This window comes from Schistocerca serialis, chromosome 6 (assembly GCF_023864345.2).
Source record: "Schistocerca serialis cubense isolate TAMUIC-IGC-003099 chromosome 6, iqSchSeri2.2, whole genome shotgun sequence".
NCBI lineage: Eukaryota > Metazoa > Arthropoda > Insecta > Orthoptera > Acrididae > Schistocerca > Schistocerca serialis.
In genome coordinates, this window is record NC_064643.1 from 425,881,262 (window position 1) to 425,906,596 (window position 25,335).

Sequence of the window (25,335 nt, forward strand, 5' to 3'; positions counted from 1 at the left end):
GCTTGTTCCACTGAAATTTGTCAAAAGCCTTTTCTAAACCTATAAAAACAGCAAAGATTTCTTTACTTTTTCGACTATAGTTCTTAACAGGCCGATAGAATCTCTTGCTCGTTTTCCTCTTCCAAATCCGAACTGCTCCTCTGCTATTCCTCTACCCAGCTTGCCATAGAGCCTTCTATTCAACCCTCTCAGCAAGAATTTAGCTGCATGAGAAATTAGACTGATGGTCCTATGCTCTTAACATTTTTTAGTGTTACTCTTTTCCTCTATTGGTATTAAAACTGTTGCAAGGAAGTCCTCAGGCCAATCCCCTTTATCTCGTTACAAAGGTAGACTACTTATTTTCTTGCCTTGTTTCCGAAACTCTTCAACAGTTCTGCTGGCAAATCATGAATTCCACATGCCTTCCCATTCTTCATCTCCTTCAGCGCCTTTTTCTACATCTGCTTCCAAGATGGTGGATCCCTTTCCATCTTCCGGCACATCGTGCTCCAACCTTAATTCCGCTTTGTATTTCTTCTCCCTTATAGAGACGTTCGATATATTCTTGCCATCTGTTCCAAACCTCCTGTGGTTCTTCTGCTAGAGTACCATCCGCTCCTTCTATTTTCATGTTATTCCTGTTTCTTTCACGTTCAAAAACTATCTCACCAGCCAGTCTATACATAATTTCATACTTTCCCTTTTTGTCCATTTTCTCTATTTTGTCACATTTCTCTTTCATCCTTTCTCCCTTTCTTCTTCAGTTTCTCTTCTTAACTCATTATTCAGTTTCCTGTACTTCTTTTGCCTTCTTCAGTTTCTACATGTTTCCACTTTCTCCCCCTTCCTTCTTTTTCAACATGTTTTCTGTTATCCATTCTTTCCTGATACTTTGGCACACTCTAATTCCTCGTACGTCTTTGGCAGAGTCCACGAGTCCTTCCCTCATTTTCATCCATTTGTCATTAACAGTTTCATCAACAATACCTCCTTCCCATTTTTCCATAAATCTGTTCTCCAAATCTGATGCCTTTCCTACCTCTTTGAGTCTTTCCATGTTTAGTCTTTCCTTTGCATTAACTGCTTTAAGCAAACAGAGTTTTATTATCGACGATAAGCCAGCTCAGTCTGATGTCACAGCCCGTAACAATGATGATCATAATAGTTCGAATTTATTTCAACAAGCCACTTGTAATTCACATGAACAGCATTTTCACCCTGATTGAGTTAGAGAACTACAACTGACAGCAGGTTTCACAAAAAAATTATCGACTGGCACAGTTGACCTTACACTGGCAAGCAACATTCGTGATATTTCAGATAAAATTTGTGAAACCGCTAGAGTAATATCAGCACCAGTACAGAAAAGCCTAGGCCATGAATGCAACATCGTAGGAATCATATTCAGAAGACAGTGTATACGCAGATGTCATTTTGTGTGAACAGGATTTTAGTATCTACAATCAATCACTTCTATCTAACGAGAGAGCCCATCAAGATAATACCAGAAACAGTTCCAAATTATTTTCGCAAGGGACTACGCAAGGGGAAGAAAATATTTTATATTCAATTCACCGTTCATTAATACAAACAGACAAGCAGATTCCGATAAACCGACCCCGCACAGTCACGGTATACAATCTGCAAACAGCTTTGATATCGCTAAGATTTCTCAAATGGTACAAATTAGTCAATGTCAAGGGCAATAGGCAGTACAGGGTATTGAAAACATAGAGACCACGGACAGACATAGTATGATATCTGCAACAGGTAAGTGCAATGCCGTCTTTGAAACCAGCAGCGGCGCGGTCAACAAAACCATCGGGCCGCTCAACGGCACGCCACAGCTTACCTCAAAGCAAAGTAGCGGTACGCCGACCAGAACAATATCAAGCCCACTGACGACAAACTTGCTTCCTTTTACTCCCAAAGGTTATCTGATTTAACAGCAGTACACACATACTATGAAATTAATCGAAAAGTTATCAGCAGCAAATTAGTAATAATAAAATAGCCAGAGTTCAATACCACCAGCGCCAAACATTCATCTCGAAAATATGATGCCAAGCCAAACACATAGCTGGATCAATTATATTGTGCTATGTAAATACAACACAGCAGCTTCTGCGATAGCATGAATTAGTTTTATACGATTCTGCTTCCCCGGAGTGCGACGTTACACACGATTTTGGCTCTGATGTACTGAATTTGTCCATTTTTTTACGACTTTTGTAGCTATGTAACATAAGAATAATATATACTGAATTTCAGTTTGCGTAGTATACCAATAATGAGAATTACTGAAATACCAATAAGGTAAGTTTTTGCGCCAAGAATACGGCGGCGATTATGAGCGAAATTATACGCACGCCTCTTTCAGCAGCAAGAATTTGAAAAGAAAATTTTACCGCATGTATTCTACGAAATTTCTATGTAACCAGCTACTTTATTTACACTACTGAAATGCACCAATATTAGCGACATAAATTCTTTCTTCAGCTCTACGTTTTGCTTTCTGAAGACATTACACTAAAGACTTCTCAGCTTTGTGTAAATTATTTTTGCTACTTTTCAGGAAATATGATACTTGGCATTTATCTTGCTGAAGTCGCTATTTGCATTAACAATAAATCTCAGTTTATGCTTGTTTGGGTTCTACATGCGAGTCCACATACCTATAAAAGACATTGAACTTTTTACTTGACGTGATCACATGGGTGGTCTGAAATCTGCGAACTGTAGCTCAAACATTTCTTCATAAAAAAAATTGTTATTTTGTCTTAGCTGATACCATGTAATCTGCTGTTTTTTTATGATGCTATGCTGAAATACATGCTACGTCCTGATGAAATTAATATTTTGTTAGGTTATCAGTCTTTTTATTTTATACTGTAGCCATATTTCATTTATGCCCAGTCTTGTGCTCTAATTTACTATATATCTCTTGTACCTGATGATTTCACTAGTTTACTTGCTTTCACCTCTGTAGATTTCAGAAATCAATGTACCCTCTAACTCTTGTCCATTGCATATGCTCATCTATTTTGTGTATTTGGAAGAACCATTGTACAGAAGCCTCATTGTATCCAAACAAGACATTAATCTCATGAGTAGAAGCACTTGAAATTGTGAAATGTGCCAACCGTAAAGGAGTGCAGGAAATGCATTACATAGAAAGCACCACATAACCAAGTTATATGGAATGCTAAACACTTTTTACACTTCCCACACTGTTTCCTGGCAGGCCTTTACAAACATTTTCCTGTTAACGTACTAGATAAATTAGCCAGATTGCCTAATAAGATTTAGGACTAAGGATATTATTTTCTGTGTATTCAGTGTTAGATATAAGAGTATTGTTAGATTATTTACTGAGTGTTCATGCCATGAGCTGCACCAAATTTTTTTGAATAATGAGGGAATATTTATGTTTAATGAGTCTTCATGCCCTGAACTGCACTCCAATAATCAGCATTATATTGATGATTTTTCTATAATGATATCGTATGATGCTAATATGTATTTTGTGTTTGTTGTGTCCTTTCTAGGAAAATCTGTCTTACCTTGTGCCACATGATTGGAGGACAGAACACAGCATGTTGTTATCAATGGAGAGACGTCTACAGACGTTAAAGTAACCTCTGGCGTGCCACAGGGGAGTGTTATGGGACCATTGCTTTTCACAATATATATAAATGACCTAGTAGATAGTGTCGGAAGTTCCATGCGGCTTTTCGCGGATGATGCTGTAGTATACAGAGAAGTTGCTGCATTAGAAAATTGTAGCGAAATACAGGAAGATCTGCAGCGGATAGGCACTTGGTGCAGGGAGTGGCAACTGACCCTTAACATAGACAAATGTAATGTATTGCGAATACATAGAAAGAAGGATCCTTTATTGTATGATTATATGATAGCGGGACAAACACTGGTAGCAGTTACTTCTGTAAAATATCTGGGAGTGTGCGTACGGAACGATTTGAAGTGGAATGATCATATAAAATTAATTGTTGGTAAGGCGGGTACCAGGTTGAGATTCATTGGGAGAGTGCTTAGAAAATGTAGTCCATCAACAAAGGAGGTGGCTTACAAAACACTCGTTCGACCTATACTTGAGTATTGCTCATCAGTGTGGGATCCGTACCAGGTCGGGTTGACGGAGGAGATAGAGAAGATCCAAAGAAGAGCGGCGCGTTTTGTCACCGGGTTATTTGGTAACCGTGATAGCGTTACGGAGATGTTTAATAAACTCAAGTGGCAGACTCTGCAAGAGAGGCGCTCTGCATCGCGGTGTAGCTTGCTCGCCAGGTTTCGAGAGGGTGCGTTTCTGGATGAGGTATCGAATATATTGCTTCCCCCTACTTATACCTCCCGAGGAGATCACGAATGTAAAATTAGAGAGATTAGAGCGCGCACGGAGGCTTTCAGACAGTCGTTCTTCCCGCGAACCATACGCGACTGGAACAGGAAAGGGAGGTAATGACAGTGGCACGTAAAGTGCCCTCCGCCATACACCGTTGGGTGGCTTGCGGAGTATCAATGTAGATGTAGATGTAGATGTAGGTGTTTGTGGGAGAATGTCAGATAAGCTTTGCACCTAAGGACACTTTTTTCACCATTGTTTATGAGATTGCATATTATACTGCTTTCTTAGGTCAGCGTGTATGACCGCTTTTTTTCAGGGTAATATTCACATTTCCAGGTTCCACTATTCCTGCAATTCACCCTCATCATTGCGTATTTATCTGTTTGTTTACTGTGATACGTAACATTTGTCTAGTCAAAAAGCTATATCGCACTTAGTACTCCTCTCTTTATGCTTCCATGTACCATAATTACATTTTTCTTGGCTTTGGCTATAGCAGCTCTTGACTCAAGAAGAATGACGATTGACTGTTAATCATTTTCTTTACAGATAAAGTGAACTGCCTGTATCAATCATTCCCATATATTTCCCTGTAGATTTGCGCATTTTTAGAGATACAAGTCTTAGTAGACTCGAATTTATGAAGCCCTGGGGGTGCTGCACAACATATAAATATTGCGCCATTACTCACACAATGCCATACTTTGATTCTGAGAGTCTATTTGTCTAATGCGTACTCGTACAGGCGATACAGAGCCATACTTTTATATAATACCACTATTTATGTGCTTTGTTCTCGTAAATACCATGTCGAGGTACGTATTCTCATTATGAGTTATAGAAACTGGAAATTTGTGGTAAGATCTTACGGGACAAAATTTGTCAGGTCATCAATCCCTAAGCTTACACACTGCTCAACGAAACTAACTTACACTGAGGAAAACACACACACACACACACACACACTCATGCCCGAGGCAGGAGTCGAACCTCCGACGAGGAGAGCCGCACGGGCCGTGACAAGGCGCCTCAGACCACGCGGCTATGAATTATGCAAAGGCCTCTGAGTGCTACGTAAACTTATAGGTAAAAGATATTTTATGATATTTCTCAGCTTTGATGTTTATCCTACGTAAAACTAGGCCGCCGTGAGCCGCAAACATGTTTCCTTTCACATATTTTCTATTAAGGTCAGTATTTATTTCATGTAAAACTAGACCACTTTGAGCCACAAGTACGATTTCTGTAACACGGTTCTAGTTATCTAGATCAGCATTTATGTATGTAGAAAGGCCACTTGGAGTCTCTGATTGATATTTTCTCTGCAGTTGTTGTAGATATTAAGATTTGCTTGTAGTCCAAATATAAGGCCACCAGCAGCCATTCAATTCTTTATTTTACTGTTAGGTTTTCCTATGTAATTATGTCACAATATTGCATATACAAAGCCACTGAGAACCACAGTATAATTCTATGAACCACTGATGTTCTCTGTCATGTTAGTATTCTGCGTCTAATTGTCAGCTTGATGCCACACTTATTGATGCTGACTTATCCTGAGTTCACTTTCAGTTTTGCCTATTCAGTCTGATGCACCGCATTGTTGCTTCATCCAGTCTGTAATTTCATTAGGGTACTGAACTTTTTCTGATCAGATAGATTACTCGATTTTGAAAATAGGTACAAATGGTCGTGTTCCACTACCTTAGCTGTGCCACCTTCTAATACCTTCCATTAACCGGCAGCCTACGTCTGTTCATAATTTTGGAGCAACTGATTACTGTTATTCATACTTCAACATAAGGGATAATACGTATGTCTTTTGGATCCACTATGAGAAGCAGTGGAAGTTGGTTATCACATTACTGACATTATGATAACTGCCAAACATGGTTGCTGCTAATCTGTTGCTGAGTACCCTTTGTATCTCTGTCTTGGTACACTGAATGCAATCCACATTGGTCACTACTAAGTTGTTGAACCTGCACAAAATAGAAATAAATGGACTTAGTGATGCAGTCACTCCAACATGCCCATAGGCTGTAGCCATGATGCTGCATTTGTCTTGCCCAATGTTGATGGCTAGGATTGTATCCTGATTCTTCTTTACATGATTTGATTGGCAACAGCCTTGTCTGTGAAAATATTTACTCATATTATAAACAGATTATGATTAATACTAGTGCATCTAGGTACTCTCAAATTTTTCTAGTTAAATGTTGTTATACAGTTAGATTTTTTTTTTTTTTGTACAATCATGACATGTTACGTTATAACGGCCCTTAGGACTACGCTGAGAAGGTCTTATACTACTCAACATTTCTGCTTATCAGTAATGTGATAAATGTACCACATATTTGTTGCACAAGATACATCGAAATATGTGCTAAATTTGTTAAACCTCGCTGATGGTTGTGATAGTAGTCTACTGGGCACACTTATATGTGGCACTCGAATGTGACCATAATAATAAAGAAACTTCCTGGCAGATTGAAACTGTGTGCCGGACCGAGACACGAACTCGGGATCTTTGCCTTACACGGGCAAGTGCTCTACCAGCTGAACTACCCAAGCACGACTCACGCCCCGTCCTCACAGACTTACTTCTGCCAGTAGCTCGTCTCCTACCTTCCAAACTTCACAGAAGCTCTCCTGCGAAACTTGTAGAACCAGTACTCCTGAATGAAAGGATGTTGCACAGACGTGGCTTAGCCACAGCCTGGGGGATGTTTTGAAACGTCCCCTTAGAACAATTATACATGACTGTGCTTAAACTGACGCAATGTTTTTAGCGCAACGCAATCTGACTTTCAATAATCCCTACAAAAGAATGGCCCTGACTTACATTAACCTATACCTTTCACAAATCACTTACCTAACAAAAATCTTCGTTACTCGAACTACTGCATTATAGCGAGCGCCACTACTGCCAGCTAAATAAAAAATTCTAACTACTGAAGGCACTAACTACTGATAGGCATAGTTAGCAAATGAAAGATTTTGATACAGAAGAAATGACGTATTTACCTTAATAGTCATAATATATATAGCAGTTCATGACAACCATTCTTACAAATTTCAAAACTCCGCCATCTCTCTCCCCACATCCACCACTGCTGGCGGCTCACCTCCAACTGCGCAACGCTACGCACTGTTCACATCCAGCTGCCGCTGCCCAACACTACAATGGCAGACAACAATGCAAACTAGCCACAGACTGCACACAGCACAGCCAGTGATTTTCATACAGAGCGCTACGTAACGTTGCCAATAAGAAAACATAAACAGCCTACCACATCCACCACTGCTGGCGGCTCACATCCAACTGCGCAACGCTACGCGCTGTTAACATCCAGCTGCCCAACACTACAATGGCAGACAACAATGCAAACTAGCCACAGACTGCACACAGCACAGCCAGTGATTTTCATACAGAGCGCTAAGTGGCGTTACCAATATAAGAACCTAAACAGCCTACTTACAGTTTCCAGAATGCGATTTTCACTCTGCAGTGGAGTGTGCACCGATATGAAACTTTCTGGCGGATTGAAACTGTGTGCAAGATCGGGACTCGAACTCGGGACCTTTGCCTTTCGTGGACAAGTGCTCTACCATCAACGACCACTCCGCTGGAGACTGAAAATATCATTCTGTAACATCCCCCAGGCTGTGGCTAAGCCATGTCTCCACAATATCCTGTCCTTCAGGAGTGCTGGATGGGATTGTTATGGGGGAAGAGACCAAACATCGACGTCATCGGTCTCATCGGATTAGGGAAGGACTGGGAAGGAAGTTGGCCGTGCCCTTTCAAAGGAACCATCCCGGAATTAGCCTGGAGTGGTTTAGGGAAATCACTTAAAACCGAAATCAGGTAGGCCGGACGCGGGATTGAACCGTCGTCCTCCCGAATGCGAGTCCAGTGTGCTAACCACTGCGCCACCTCGCTCGGTTCAGGAGTGCTGGTTCTGCAAGTTTCGCAGGAGAGCTTCTGTAAAGTTTGGAAGATAGGAGACGAGGTACTGGCAGAAGTAAGGCTGTGAGGGCGGGGTGTGAGTCGTGCTTGGGTAGTTCAGATGGTAGAGCACTTGCCCGCGAAAGGCAAAGGTCCCGAGTTCGAGTCTCGGTCCGGCACACAGTTTTAATCTGCCAGGAAGTTTCATATCAGCCCACACTCCGCTGCAGAGTGAAAATCTCATTCTGGAAATGATATTAATGTAAATTAAATTGGAACTAGTATATTACAATCTATGTATCTCTCCGATGGGCTTTATAATGCGCATCGATGACTGTGTACGTGCGCAGATCCAAAGTTACTGCTTCTAGTCTGAAGTTGTAGCGTTAGAGTCAGAGAGCGCTTGGCGCACAGTTAGAGGTAGCGGTCTGTGAGCGAAAGGGGAAGAAGTAGGCAGTGTTTGTGGTGTGCTGTGTGAAGCCACCAAGTGTTAGATTAATGCACGAATTACGAGGACATGTAAGCAGAAAACTTGTCACAAGCAAGGTAATGATGTTAAATAATTATGCTCCTTGCTATGCTAGCGCGTTGGTATGGATGAGCTGGCTGATGAACTGTAACTGTTAAGTTACCGCAGAATGTACGCAAACTATTTGATGAAAAGGCTAGTCAGATATCTCACTTTTGTAAAGTTTCTAAGATCTATTAGCAGAGCTATATATAATTTGATGATTTGTATTCATGCCCTTTTAGTGAGGTTAGATAATACTTGCTTTATAAATCTCATTTTTTGTGAATCAATTAGTAAAATACAACTTCAATTGCCAAATGTTTTGAAAAGAGAATCTTAGTTCGCAATACAATTTTGCTAAGAAAAGAAAATTTATGTTTGTAATTCCTCACAATCAATACCGCCTCCCTGTCCAGGTCATTTGTTTTTCAAGTATTGTCTAAATGTTTACATTTATCAGCCAAAACAACCTCATGTACATTTCGAAGTATTACAGTCAGCACTGCACATGGCTGAGCCATCAGCTAGCATATTTACATTTTTTTTTTTTTCAAGAGAGATCAGAATGTATCGAGTTCCACTGTTGCCGCCTTAGAGGTAACACAATTAAATTTATTCTTTTATGGGCACAGGGACCAAAGTTATCAATCTTGAACAGGGTCAGAGGATTCAGTGCCTATGGCGTGAATGTATTGAGCAGTGACACCGTATTTCTTTATTGGTACTGCAAGTTGCATTGCCCAATCAATGTGTATAAAGAATTTGCTAAGAGTAACACAGAGTAGGCACACCGCTTGCAGGTACAACACACTACACGATAATTCGAGTTTAGTATCCATTCCATAATTCACATTCATTCAAAGCAATCGTAAAAATAATCATTTTAAAGAAATTTGCAGTATGATGTATTGTAATATCTGTGTTTCTCTACGGTTTTTACTACAGTGTCTACAGCTATGTCTTGTAGCTGATGTCTTAACAGACGTTCTTTAATCCGGTCTCTTCTTCAAGTCTTTGATTTCCTTACGGTCCTTTTTTCATCGATTCTGCAAGGAACCTCCTCATTCCTTACCTTATCAGTCCAACAATCTTCTGTAGCACCACATCTCAAACGCTTCGACAGTCCTCTGCTTCAATTTTCTTACAGTCCATGATTCACTCCGATATAATGTTATATTTCGAACATACTTTCTCAGAAATTTCTTCCTGAAATTAATGACTGTGCTTGATACCAGTACATTTCTTTTGGCAGGGAAAACATTCTTTGCTTTCTTTGCTTGTGCGATTCTGCTTTTCATGTCCTTGTTTTGTCCGTCTTGTGCCCGCTGTAGGGGAGGGCAACACGGCAATTAGTCCAGAGCACCAAAATTTTCGGGCACCATTTAGGCTTGAAGTGTGAGAAAAATATTGATGTGCTAAATTCTTAGTAATAGAAAATTTTCGCAGTAAGCAAACATAAAAAGTAAGTTGCTGTAATGTAAGTGATTTCCGTCGCTCCGGTTATCTACACTTTTAGTAGTACAATGACGTCTCACGCTGCACGGCCAGTTAATGTGTGATCGAGAGCAGTTGGTCGTCATCGCTCCCTTCCGTGGCGAAGATTGTTCGTAAGCTGCAAGACGGCACAGTGGCGACGGTGTGACCTGTTGCGCGGCTCGCGGTAAAATGAGAGGCAAGCGTCTGCCATTCGCGATACGCAACGCTCACAGCTCGAGTCCTACCTGAACTAGCCCGGTTTCTTGTAAGGTTGTCATTAGTTTGATATATATTGGTTTAACGTAAACAACGGAAGAATCCGTAATTAAAATACTCATTTAATTTATCCAAAACCGCTCTTTATTGAATTAGTATAATTTTGTGAGAAATATGATTTAGTCAGTAGGAGTACTCATCGTAATAACATAAATGTTATAGTAACAGTGACTGTCACGCTTTCACTACTGAACCGTAGAACCGAATTTGATAATACGTGATATGGAGATAACTTCAATGCTGAGGAATAACATAGTCAAATTCAGGAAGTGTGTAGAACAAAATATTTACAAATACGAAGGATATAATGTGAAATATTTGCAGACATAGTTTCTCTTTGGGGAAGCTAAATAGCTTGTTGGCATTGTTCTATGTGATGCCATTCAACATAACGGCTACAGTGCTTAAACAGTTCTTACTATGTTTAATCAGTCGTAAGCCCATCGTATGTAAGCTGCTGAGCACCATGCATCTCTTATAGCTTCTGAGAAGATTCAAGGCATACAGCGCTGTGGTTTCTAAATTCGCTACGAAAGGTGGAGACACATAGTGCCTTTATTTATAGAATGTGAGAGGCTTTTAGTGAGGCTGCATTTGGTTATGATATGCAAGTCCAGCTAGAGGAGGTAACAGGGAGACACATGAGGGAAGATGACGTGACTGCATGTGCAGATATTATAATATTTCCTCTGCACTGAATTACAAATTATTTGTCGTCTTTCTTCATCAGTTTACCATTCTTTAACAATTCTCGAAACAGCAGATTTTCTATTAGTGCTGTCACCATCACTCGTCATAACTCAACTACTAATAAGTGTCAACAGATCGTTGTGTTGTGAAGTAGTCGAGATGTTACCGCAAGTATTAAAGCCAGACACAGACCCCCCTACGAATTATGAGCAGTCATATTTCATTGAGGACGGTTACACAGCTGAGTAATCCCGCCAAAATTCCAAAGCTTTTCTATATTAATAAGTGGTTCTTCATCTAGCGGCGTATTAGCGTTAAAATGTGATATTAAAATAATCATAACACTATGTATTTATTTTTTCTTCTTTGTACGCGGTACGTTACAAAGTACAATAGCTAACTTAAACATCAATCATAGTAACAAAACACGTTAAATGTGAGCGTAGCTGTGTGTAACAGCTCAGTGTTTATATCTTTATTTTATGAAAATAACTTTCCTTACTTCGGAAAAATGCGTTTAATAACGATATATTTGTATAACAGAGTGAAAAACGTTCCCGTCACAGCGCAAAAATGGCGAATATATCCGGGGCAGAATTAGGGGTGTTAAAGAAGGGAACTAGTTTTTCGACTTATCTGGCTGAGTCGAAGACATTTATATCATAGCATCTTGTCATGTTTGCGCTTTATTACTAGCTAGTGTTAGTATCCACGTCATGTCTTAAATTTCGTGATATTTGACGACAGGTCGTTTACTTTGACTCATGCCATCATATTATCCAGCATGTATTTGTCATGCCATGCAACATGAAGTAACATGGCATTAAAGTTTAGGATGCGTACATTTCCACTCTGCGATACTTCGTGTTTAAGATGCATGTCCCTCTCTTCTCTTTGATATTTCCTGTTGTAGATGCATCCCACTCTCTAGAACCCTATAAATTTGAGTCTATTTATTCTTACACCCCTTCTCATACATGTAACACGGGGTGGGAATGGGGGAGATATTGTTCTCTCGCGGAAAAAAAATCCTCCGCCCCTCCAAGCAGAAATCGAAACAGTGTTATACTGTCCCACCCAGGAACAAAGCCATCCCATGAAATATTATACTCCCGGATTAAAGTTGTAACCTATTGTATGTACGCTCTTCAGCGATACATTGTTTTACTATGGCTGGTGAATCTTCTGCATTTTGGGGTTCACGATCACAGACTGTACGCTATAAATTGCAAGATGCAGGTGTGCCGAAACCTTGAAGCTAAGAGAGCTCACTGCGCTGGAGAAGTATGGATAATACGTAGGAAAACTTGAATATATCGAGACGTTTCGAATTCAATCCCTTTCAAACTACTAAATAAGTCAGAAAGGGTGTAGCCTTTTTTTGTATCCGTAACTGCCTACATCACATTAACCTTTTTGTTCTGTAATAGGAGCATTTTTCATTGTGTTGCCCTATTTCTACTACACCATAATTTTCACATTACGGCACCATAGGTTGGTGACCGATATAGAGTTGATCCATAATACCTCCCTTATGCCGTTGAACCTGTCCAGTACAGGCTACTGCGTCCTCGGAGCGCACAAGCCTCACCACCACGTCAAGGTTAAATGCACGCAGAAGATTGTTAAATTTTTTTCATATTTATCATTTTTCATTATTTTAATTATTTTCTTTCATATTTACCATTTTATCATGTTTTGTTCACTTTTTATTTATTTTTTACTTTTTCATTTTATAGCGACAAAACATTTTATTTACATAGTGTATATGCAAACACGCGCGTCATATTCACATTCTGTGTATGCAGACATATGAAAAGTTACCAGAAATATTTAATATAGTACACGAAAACAACAAACGTAAATACTGTACCTAACGAAATATTATATATCGTGCATTGTTTACGATAATAATGTATGGAAAAAGTACATGTTAGGTAAGGAAACTTACGCTACGAGCATATTACACAGATGAACTTTCTTAAAATCCACACTGTACAGCAAGCCGAACGATTTACGCAACACATGATAAACTATTGAAAAGCATACATTTTGTTATTATCTCTAATCATTAAGTTCATCTCATTGTTTGTGTGAGGCGTGCAGTACCAAAAACTGAAAATTAAGAAATCGTTGCTAGAAAAACCTACGTAAATAATTTTTGGTGTCAAATGGTGCACCAACCAAGCCGAACTATTAGTTTGACTGACCGAAATAAGGTGAAGAACTAGGAAACAATGAATGCACGACAAAATAACAACTTCCCAATCCTTTACGAAACCTTACGATCTGTAGCTTGTTTCACCAGAAAATAAATATTGGAACAAAAAACATACTAGTTGTTGTGGCGTAACAAGTTTGCTACGCCACACTGGGAAGGGAGCCGAAAGAAAGGCACGCGTACACACACGCCGACTGGCGTCAAGTCTGGAACAGGATAACTACTGAATGGTAGCAAGAAAAGTACGTAGCTGCTTTATACTTAACTTTTATTCTTTGATGAATACAGCGTTCTTCTTGAGACATTTATACGATAACTCTCAAACTAGGTAAGGCTAATGGCACCTTGCTAGGTCGTAGCCATGGACTTAGCAGAAGGCTATTCTAACTGACTCTCGGCAAATGAGAGGAAGGCTTTGTCCGTATTGTCGCTAGCAATGTCGTCCATACAACTGGGGCGAGTGCTCTATCGTATATCGAGACCTGCTTATGGTGGCGCTAGGTCTGCGATCACACAGTGCGGACACGCGGGTCCGACATGTACTATATGGACCGCGGCCGATTTAAGCTACCACCTAGCAAGTGTGGTGTCTGGCGGTGACACCACATTCCTCCCCCGCAAATCGGCGAACGGTCGTGTGATAAGGCTTCCGCCCGCCGTGGGGAGGACCCCATGTTGACGTATGCGATGAGGTGGGGAGCCTAACAACAGGCGAGGCTGTGCCACCCGCACCTGGCCATTCGGTCCGAGGGGATCTAGGAAACGCCTGAAAACCTAGTCCAGGTTGCACGTCAACATGCGGTGTATGCGCCCGTAATGAGACAGGAGGGGCCGAAGGGTCGACCTCCATTGCGTCGGGGTACCCGACGCGCGATGACGTCATGTGGTCCGGAGCGGGCAAGAGGTCCATGGCGGACGACGGCTGGTCACGGGAAGCGATCGGCGGCGCGTGACCCAGGGAGGCGCTTGGCGGCTGCAGCGAAGCGTCGAATGCGGGCGGCGCCGGCGGGAGAACAGGCGGCGGCGGCGGCGGCTGCTGCGGCGGCGCGTCGCCATGGGGCAAAATGGAAGGCATCGTCGGTAACACCTGGGGATGAGGCGAGCCAGGAGATGGGTCCCCAGGGCGCTGACCGGACGGCACCGTCGCTGAAAGCAGACGGGGAGCAGCAGAACCCGTGCGACGACAGAGGCGCAGCTGATTGAGATGCCGACGCACCTCACCAGAGGCCCCCAAAACCTAAAACATCGCGCGGCCGAGGCAGCGAAGAAGGCGCCCTGCGAGCCAACGCCGTGAACCTCGATAGTTGCGATAAAATACAACGTCGCCTGGAGCAAAAGCAGGAGTCTGCCGCTGCACAGGAACCTGATGCGGCGGATGCAGCAAAGACATCAAGGTTCGATGAGGACGACCGTGGAGCAACTCAGCCGGCGAGCGACCATCTCGGGGCTGAGAGCGATACGAAGACAAAAAGAGCAACAATGCGTCCTCCCGAGAATGCGACTCTTTCAATTTCAACATCTGCGACTTGAAAGTCCGGACCAATCGTTCAGCGGCACCGTTTGACTGAGGCGAAAACGGCGCGGAAGTCAGATGTTGAATACCATTGGCCTTGCAGAATGACTGAAATTCTGCGGAGATGAATTGTGGGCCATTGTCGGAAACGATAGTCTGCGGAAGACCTTCAATGCAAAAGATAGCAGACAACGCTTGGATGGTGGCAGTTGACGTCGTGGAAGACATCCGGAACACAAAAGGAAAATTACTGAAGGCATCGACCAGAACCAACAATCGAGCATTCCAGAATGGACCAGCAAAATCGATGTGCAAGCGTTGCCAAGGGGAAGTGGCTTTTGGCCATGCAAAGACTTTCCGCGGCGGTGCGGATTGTTGTTCGGCACACGCCATGCAAGAAGAACACATATTCGTAATCGCAGCATCGATTCCAAACCAAGTACAGTGCTGACGAGCAAGTTGTTTCGTTCGCACTATACCCCAATGTCCTTGGTGAAGAAGCCATGAAACAGAGGACTGTAACGAACGTGGGACCACGACTCGGGACTGATCATTATCAGAACGCAACAACAAAACTTCACGTCGAATAATAAGTCTCTCCCTGTGAGCAAAAAATCGGCGAACCAACGGATCCTCGATCCGAGACTTTGACAAAGGCCACTGCGTAGCAACAAAACGCAAAACGGTAGCAAGGACCGGGTCAGCAGCTGTGGCTGTAGCTACACGACGAAAATCAATCGGAAACGATTCGACCACTTCATCGGTTTCTGAATCAATGAACATGCAAGCAAGTTCGGAAGAATCGAATGCTTTATCCTCAGCAACAGGCAAACGGGACAACGCATCGGCGTTTCCGTGCTTAGCAGTGGACCGATACAAGATATCGTAGCGGTACTGCGAGAGGAAAATAGACCAGCGAATGAATTTCAGCGCTGTACGCGGAGGTACAGGCTTGTTCGGATGAAAAAGCGATGTCAAAGGTTTGTGGTCGGTGATGATGGTAAAGTGACGACCATACAAGAAATCATGGAACTTAGTAACACCAAATACGAGAGCCAAAGCTTCTTTCTCTATCTGGGAATAATTTCTTTGCGCAGACGAGAGCAATTTGGACGCAAAGGCAACAGGGCGATCATGCGAGCGAACTTTGTGCGCAAGCACAGCACCGATCCCGAAATCCGATGCATCTACCATCAACAAAAGGGGTTTCTGGGGATCGAAAGGCGTGAGGCAAGTATTAGAAAGCAACGCCGATTTCAACTGGCGAAAGGCGCGTTCGCATTCCGTCGTCCAGACGAACGGAACACCCTTACGGCGTAAGCGATGAAGCGGAGCTGAAATGGAAGAGGCATTGCGCAGAAAGCGATGATAGTAGGTAATTTTATCCAACACACTCTGCAGCTGCTTCACATTTTGAGGGGAAGGCAAATCTTGTATGGCACGGAGGTGCTCTGGACTCGGATGTATGCCTTTGGCATTGATGACATGGCCCAGGTATGGTAAGTCACGAGCAAAAAACACACATTTGTCCTTCCTCAAGCGAAGACCATTTTGTCGCAAGACCTGAAATAACGTTCGTAGGTTCGCAAGATGATCTTCTTCTGTCTGTCCGGAGATCACTATATCGTCCAGATAGTTTTCTGCAGTAGGGACCGATGCACAAATAGTTTGTAAATATTGCTGAAACAATGCAGGGGCGGACGCACACCCGAACGGCAGTCTTTTGAACCTGTACAATCCAAGATGCGTGTTAACCACCAATACGCGCTGGGATTCGTCGTCCACCGGTATTTGCAAGTACGCATCGGCTAGATCCAACTTTGAAAAATATTTTCCCGGGCACAGTTTAGCAAAAAGATCTTCGGGACGGGGCAAAGGAAAAGTAGCAGTCACTAGTTGTGGATTCACTGTGGCCTTGAAGTACACGTAAAGTCTCAATTTTCCGGAAGGTTTTGGCAAAATTACTAAGGGTGAGGCCCAGAGAGAAGCTTGCACACGTTCAATTACACCCTGTGATTCTAGATCGTTTAATGTTCTTGCGACCTCATCACTAAATGCGTGGGGAACATTGCGCGGTCTGAAAAATTTCGGTTGCGCGTTTACTTTCAGTTCCAAATGTGCTTCATAGTTTTTAGCGCAACCTAAGCCCGGTCCAAAAATGTCTGCAAATTCGTCACACAGACGAGAAACACTGTCTGAAGGCACAGTTTGATTCACTGATAGGACCTGATTTACAATAGACATGTTAAACAACAGAAATATATCTAAACCAAACAAGTTCACTGCAGAAGGAGAACGAAGAACGTAAAATGACACAAGTTTTGTTTGTCCCTTGTATGTTGCAAGAAGAGTGCACTGTCCTAACACAGGTATATTCTGTCCTGAATAACTATGTAACTTAACATTTGCGGCATGCAACGGAGGTGCGCCCAGTTGTTTGTACGTGTCGTGATTGAGCAATGAAACTGCAGCTCCGGTATCGAGCTGGAACGGTATGACCTTGCCATTAAAGTCCAAATCTACAAAAAGTTTATTGTCCTGCTGACGACAAGAGCGACTGTTTTGGGCAATTTGAACAGACACTGGTACAGAATGACTTGCTAATTGACGTGATTTCCGGCGACGTCGACGCACAGTTTTTGTGGGACGAACACAGTCACTGTTAGAGAAAGTGGCACTGGACGGGGTGGAAGTAACGACATGAATGTCCATGGGCGAAGGTCCACGAGCCTGAGTGTCCTTGGTTCGATTCCGGCGCGAAGCAAAGGGCCTGGAATGATTAAGAGTGTCTGATCGGAGCTTTTTCTGGCAAACACTTTGAACATGTCCTTTCTTATTACAGAAAAAGCAAATAGCTTGGCGTGACGGGCAATGTTCACGCGAATGTCTAGTAGCACACTGCGGGCATGATTTCACTGCATTTGTGTGCTGGCGCGGCACACGTGGCTTAGAGCGCGGCGGCAGCTGCTTCGACGTGCGCGAGGGCAATTTACCAGGCCGCGCAGCTCGCCCGGCGGGCCGGTTAATGTTACACACGGCTGGCGAAGTTTCAAAAGATTCCTGAGCACAGTCAAGTGTGTCTTGTCTATCCAATATGTCTATCACTTGTTGAAGGAGGGATTAACTAGTTTCAAAATTTGCTCCAGTATGCGAACATCAGAAACGTTCTGTGCAATTGCATCACGTACCATTGTATCTGAATAAGAAAGGCCACAGTCACATTCAAAGGCACAGTCCCTAGTAAGTCCTTGCAATGTTGCTACCCACTCCCTATTAGTTTGACCGGCCGTACATTTCGTACGAAAAAACGTATACCGTTTTGCAACCACATTAACTGTTTCTTTGAAATAGGCATCTAAAGCAGACAAAATCTCATCGTAGGACAGAGTTGCTACGTCGCGTCGGGGAAACAATTTCACTATCACACGGTGGGTGGACACACCGACACAAGAAAGCAAAAACGGCTGCCGCTCATTACCTTGAATTCTGTAGGCGGCTAGATGAAAGGCAAACTGGCGGGACCATTCCGTCCACGATTCGTGCGCCGGGTCGTAGTGCCTAAAAGGCGGTGCAACTGCGAGTTGTGGCTGCGGTAGCGGTGAAGCGGCGGCTGCCGCATCGTGTTGCAGTGCACGTTGACCGTGGACGAGCTGTCCAAGGGCATCCAATAACGCCTGCGTCTGCTGATTCTGGAAGCGATAAAATTCGGACAGTACATCTGGAGATTGTGGCGAAGCCATGACACAAATAAATGTAAGCAATCAGAAAGAACAAGACCCTTTCGTCGCCAATCTGTTGTGGCGTAACAAGTTTGCTAGGCCACACTGGGAAGGGAGCCGAAAGAAAGGCACGCGTACACACACGCCGACTGGCGTCAAGTCTGGAACAGGATAACTATTGAATGGTAGCAAGAAAAGTACGTAGCTGCTTTATTCTTGACTTTTATTCTTTGATGAACAAAGCGTTCTTCTTGAGACATTTATACGATAACTCTCAAACTAGGTAAGGCTAATGGCGCCTTGCTAGGTCGTAGCCATGGACTTAGCAGAAGCCTATTCTAACTGACTCTCGGCAAATGAGAGGAAGGCTTTGTCCGTATTGTCGCTAGCAATGTCGTCCGTACAACTGGGGCGAGTGCTCTATCGTATATCGAGACCTGCCTTGTGGTGGCGCTAGGTCTGCGATCACACAGTGCGGACACGCGGGTCCGACATGTACTAAATGGACAGCGGCCGATTTAAGCTACCACCTAGCAAGTATGGTGTCTGGCGGTGACACCACACTAGTTTTTGATGGAAACGCAATGAAGCATTTTCTATGGGTTAGAAAGAATGTGATCTTTTCTCTGATAATTGCTTTTAAGGCAATTTTCGGATTAGCTTAATTACGGTGTGGTCATCGATAAAGCTTTACATACTGGATCCCAGAGTATATCATTTTGTTAGGGGCTCGGTATAATTCTGGTTTGCCGCATGCATTGTTTTCCACGTTCAAGGATTTTGACAATTTTAAGCCGCTGGTGGATCCAAATTTTAACGTGAAAACAACAAAGCAGTAACCAACAGCAATAACCATTTTTTTCTGTCCAAATGCAGTCCTTAAAGTGTAATGCAGTACAGTTTCTTGTGCAGACGAGTGATTTTTCACACGTAAAACCACAAGGGTGAAAGAATTTGGCCAACGGTTCTTATAATTAACGTAACTATATATCTTTTACTAAGATCTGCTTCACCTTCAACCGTCTCAGCACGTGTGGTTCTAGTAAAATGGCAGTTTACGTACTTTTTATCTGTAAGTTTATAACGCTATACTGTTGCAACCGATGCAGTTTTCATGAAACGGCAGGACGATCATTAATTACATGTATTTGTCTACCTCCTTACAAAATCTTTACTCAATCCCACAAGTCTGAAACACAGTCGTAAGAAAACTAACAAAAAATTGTTTTTTGCACGTAAAATCCGGATGAAGTTAGATTTTTGTAAGTGAATTATTAATTGTATTGTAAAAATCCATTTTTCATTTATTTGATTCACTTTGAACTGTTTCTGCACGTTCCGTTTTCGTAAGAACGAATTTTACATGCTACATTAAGCTGGAATTTAAACCATCGTATCTCGACAATGGGTAAAGAACATACGATAAATAATATGTTTTGAATTTATTTACTTACCTTCGTATAAAGTGCAAGTTTAAAGTACAGAAGTATCGCGCTTTGGAAACGTCTTTTACACGTAAAATGAAAGCGAAGCAAGATTTTTAGTCTCACTCCAGTAGTGAGTTACTTAAGGGTGTTTGCGTTCTGCGTATAAAACCAGATCAAGTGTGACTGTTTTTACACATAAAATGGCGCCATTAGCTGAGCATTGATCCCAGCCCAATCAAAATTTTTGCAAAAGTAATTAATCGACTCTCGCAATTTGCTTTGGGTCAGATCCGGTTCGTCGTTCAACCTCGCTCAATATACTGTAAAATACCTACAGTAAGACAGATGTTCAAATAGCTGTTCAACGGCGGCTGGTCCGGGGTAAACGAAAAACTTTGTATCCCATGATCCTGGCTCACAGGACTTCCACTCTATAACGGTAATTCCATGTAATGAAATGTCAAACTATGAATTATAAAACTTTTAGTGATTATTTATGATTTGTTGTTTGTCATTTAAAGTACATGGACGTTGAGGCAATGTTCCCAACGATGCATAAGGTTAAAGATACTAGTTGAGTAAAACACTGTGTCCTGCTTCGTGAAGTAGCTCGTAACTCACCATTACCCATACTCGTCCAATGGGAATCGTCGGCGCTTAAAGGTCTCTTTTAACTGACCAGAGACGAGATAATCACTTACGGAGAGATCAGGCCCAAAGGGCAGGTGCTCCCACTTCAGTTGACGAAACTTCAGCTTTACGACATTCCAGATACGCGACTGAGTGTTATCTTAAAGCAGCAGGACCCCTTGTGGGGCATTATTACACAACGGTGGTTTTCAACAGACATGCTGCCCAATAACATTCACCACCAGATGGATGTTTCACATTGTTTCTCCTTCGGCGGTGAAGAATATAGTAACAGCAAGTTGGTCTTGTTTGAACGTGTTTGGTAATGACGTCGCCATAGTTCCAGTTTCCTCATTTATCCTCATTTACGGGACAAACTTCTGAAAGACACGAATTCCACACGAACGCCTTGCTACATGTCGGTGCCTATATACCCGCATCGGAGTTGCGCTACGTTGCAAATACGCTGCGACAGCGCCCTTTTTGTCTACCCTTATAACAACACTCGACTATCTTTACGTTCACAGAACACAAAAACGTTCTGCGTTGACCATAAATATGTCTTATATCGATTAACCTGAGTTACGTGCGAGCCTATTCAAGAATGTTTACTGGTCAAAGAAAACCGTCTGACTACCAGCAGCCGGCCGCTCTGGCTCTTCAGTCTGGAACAGCGCGACCGCTACGGTTAGAATCATGCCTCGGGCATGGACGTGTGTGATGTCTTTAGATTAATTAGATTTAAGTAGCTCTAAGTTCTAGGGGACTGATGACCTCAGATGTTCAGTCCCATAGTGCTCAGAGCCATTTTTTTTTACTACCAGCATAAAAGTTGAAGCCCGAAAGGAAGCCTAAAGTGGGGAAAAACAAGCTGGCGCGCTAAAAAATTATATTCGGATTTTTACTAAAACAATTAGAACTCCGAGAATCTAACATCAAGTTCGGTTGCAAAAGAAAATTACAGAACCATCAAAAGATATAATGACGAACAAATGCACGAACTACTTAGTTAAATGGAACTGATGACACACTATCATCGGAAGTTGTAAGCTCTGAAAAAAAAAGTAACACCCACAGAAAGCCTTCTATAAATTTGGAGTGGAGATCCATAATAGTGACCTAAATTCTAGGAGATGCGGAAATAGGTTGTTTAGTAAGACAGTGTTCACCGAAAACATTGCATAATTACAAATTTCCAAGCAAAGACAATGGTCGACATTTTAGCGAAAATTATTTCACACTTATTGAAAGCAATGGAGATGAAGTTTTACGAATCTGGCTAGTAGTTCACAAATCGGCATTTATTGACTCTGTTGCGAAATTTTCAGCCAAACTATAAAAGAGCATGCAAATTCTAAAAACCACATCCGTGCCCAAAAATCATAATTACAAATGAATGAAAGTTTAAAGTATTGTGAAGCAATAGAGGCGGTCGCTCAAAAAATTAATAATACCAAAATAAATCGTTGGAAAGCGGTGCTTCTGAGAATCGTAACAATTACTAAAATGCTTGGTGAAAGGGTTCTTGAAGATATCAGTTCGAGTATCATAAGGGTAATTGCTTAAAAGTGGTTGAGTTGTTACGTGAATTTGATCCTATTCACAAAGAGTACCCTGTAGAATGCTAGAGAAATAAAAGACTAAAGGTCACTATCCCCGGAAAAATATGCGAAACGGGATAGTAGATCCGCTGCATCAAGAGATGTAGTTTCATATTGTTGAAGAAATAAAAAAAATCTTGATATTTACCTCAATTTTGGACTGTACTCCTGATGTTAGTATGGCAGAACAGATGCCTAAAATAATAAAATTTGTTTTAATCAATCAGTTTGAAATTGATGTCGAAATGAAAGCTTTTAAAGTTCCTAACCGATCAAAAGATCTACACCAAAAAAACGTCTAGTATTATGATTGGAGAACTTCATCATTTGGGTTTGAATTTACAGTGCATCAGAGAGCAGGGACACGACAACGGATCCAAAACGAGTTGCGATGAGACGAGAGTGCAATCTAGAAGCAAAGAACGTAATCCACTGGCGTTCCATGTTAACATGTAGTACCACTGTCTCAGTCTTCTTGCTACTGAAATGGCAAAAGCATCTTTGGAAGCCGCTATTTTCTTTAGAATCGTCCTATACGTACATTTATTTATTTGGTAGCTGCTTCTTCATGGCCGATACTTGTAAAACATACTCAATATTTAGCTTTGAAACAATTGTGTGACACTAGATTGGAGAGTAGGAAAGCGGCCTCAAAGCCCTTAAGATTCCAATCGAGACATGTATTCGACGCTTTCCTAAGAATTTTTGAAAACCAACAAACTGATATGCGATCTTAAGCTTTCCTGGTGAATCAACATCTTGCACTGTTCTCGGGTGTCCAGCCCAGTGCAATATTTTCCGTAGCGCTGTATTTGGAAAGCTTCCTTAGCATTATCTTCGCTGCTTCCAGCAGATTGAGCGCCGATACACTGTACTCAATGAAATTTGAAGGTATGGATTCGTCGTTTTGGGCTGTATTCTGAAGGAGGCCATTGAAAACTAGCGGCCGTCTGGTTGATCATCTTACACCCTTAGCAACGCTGGGGACCAAACGTTCAGTAAACTTGGATCACAGTGTCGGTCGACAGCCACTTCCGCCTCCGACGGGGCTACACTAGCACTCAGGGATCAGAGTTCACGCCTAGCTTTCGGAGATCCAGTACTCCCACTGCTCCACGCGAAGTGTCGTGCGACCAGGTACTGGAGGAAGGGGTGGGGAGTGATCACGGTGTAAATGAGGCTCGATGTAACGAAAAAGCTGTGTACAGGTACCACCTGAAGGTTAAGGCAAGGTACGAGGCAGAAATATCGTGCTACGAAAACGATTGCAGCCAGCTGTGCACCCGAGATCATCACAAGCAAGAAATTGATAAATAATAAGAAATGATCCCTTGGGTTTATTCATTTTCTCTTCATTAGTTATCTGGAATGGGATACCAAATTCCATTAATCCAATAACCAAGCTGATGAGAGTTAGAGCATTTGATCCAGCGTTTGACTTGATATGCAATATATTTTCAATAATGTTTTTCCGGAATCGTCCTTCGAAGAAAATATTATTGATCCAAAAGAACTTGCTATTGAAATTGATACGGAGGCTAATTTTGGATGAATAATAACACAACACCACGTTAGAAGAATAAGAAGGCACATCTCATACGAAGTAAATCAAAATTGAGAAAGAGCAAAATAAAAAACATTTATTTTTATTTTGCAATCTATCAAGCATTAAATACACTGAATAATAAGCATACCAACAATTTCCAGTTCTCAAATAACACATATTTATAATTTATTTTAACGTACAGCGATAATGTAGACATAAAAAGGATAGAAATGGCAGAGAAAATTTCAGCAATATCTGCGATTTTCGACAAAATAAGGCCGCCTAAACAACGTATTGGGATTAATTACAAAGTTAAATTTTGTCGCAAAGCGTACGGATGCTTTAAGAATACTACAAACGATACCAGTAACTATAGCATATGACGAAAGCAGTTTCCTTACGTTGTAATTATACAGTACATTTTACTTTCGACTACTACATAAAATCATTTTCAGCTTTGGCAATATTCGTAACAGAACATGAAATTGCTGATAAAGTGAATTTAGTAAACATATAATAAATAAGTTTACAGAACTGAAAGCAAGAGGAAAAATGTTATATTGCTAGAGAAGGCCGAAATGCACGCTATAAGCTCACGCAGGATGGCGTGAGGTCTGAAACAGGATACGTAATGAATGCTATAAAGAAAAGTACATAGCTTCTGGAATACTTAACTTTAATCCATCATTTGTATACATCGTTCTTGATGAGACATGCTTCATACGATAACTATCATTTGCTATGGCGCCTTGCTAGGTCGTAGCCATTGACTTAGCTGAAGGCTATTCTAACTATCTTCTCTGCAAATAAACGAGGCTTCGTCAGTGTTGCATCGCTAGCTAAGTCGTCCGTACAACTGGGGCGAGTGCTAGTAAGTCTCTCGAGACCTGCCGTGTGGTGGCGCTCGGTCTGCGATCACTGACAGTGGCGACACGCGGGTCCGACATGTACTAATGGACCGCGGCCGATTTAAAGCTACCACCTAGCAAGTGTGGTGTCTGGCGGTGACACCACAAAAAAAGCTTTTCGTGATTTTAGCATTGTTCATGCCATCTTCTTTACTTCCAAAATAATGATATTTAAAACTGTAAAAAAATATATGTTTAGCAGTTGGTGGCTAGGTACAGATATTTCTTAATTATTTTCTACTGAATTGTACTCCTTGATTTAAAGTGTTCTATTCTGTCATATCTCTTTCTAAATATATGCATATAAATGTATGTAGGTATTAAAATTTCAATTTAAATACATAATTTTATTTTAGTTTGAAACAGAAAATAGTTATCTTTTCATATCTCTCCTACTTAGTCTTTCTTCGCTTGGGGGTTAATCTGTAGTCTGCTCTCATTAGACCATCATGGTATTGTAAAATCTGGTTAGTGTTGTTCATCTTCACGGAGGATAGCAATGTCATCAGTGGTTATT